Here is a 216-nt window from a genome sequence, read left to right as displayed (position 1 = left end):
TCCTTTCATAGTTTTCTTTTGAATATAGTCTAAATTACATCATAGAAATGGTAAAAGTATTCCAATGAGACCCAATACTGTACAAAAGTTAGAATCCTAGATATCAATTGTTTTTTTTCTTCTTTTTTAAGGCAAGCTAGTAGAAGCAAAAGAAAGTGTTACCTTTCCTCACAGGTGTTCCAAAATGTGCGATGAAACTAAAGAACTAACATATAC

At 30.6% G+C, this 216-nt stretch overlaps 1 long non-coding RNA gene across 1 annotated transcript in view; it reads right to left on the bottom strand.

Moving 5' to 3' along the window:
* The window catches only part of LOC110423539 (uncharacterized), a 2,701-nt gene that overhangs the window by 1,473 nt on the left and 1,012 nt on the right, over positions 1–216 (bottom strand). The window lies entirely within an intron of this gene.

Source organism: Theobroma umbraticum, unplaced genomic scaffold, assembly GCF_002168275.2.
Source record: "Theobroma umbraticum cultivar Fairchild unplaced genomic scaffold, ASM216827v3 scaffold_20.0, whole genome shotgun sequence".
Classification (NCBI taxonomy): domain Eukaryota; kingdom Viridiplantae; phylum Streptophyta; class Magnoliopsida; order Malvales; family Malvaceae; genus Theobroma; species Theobroma umbraticum.
The sequence above is the reverse complement of the archived record's forward strand: the minus strand, read 5'-3'. Positions and strand labels throughout refer to the sequence as shown.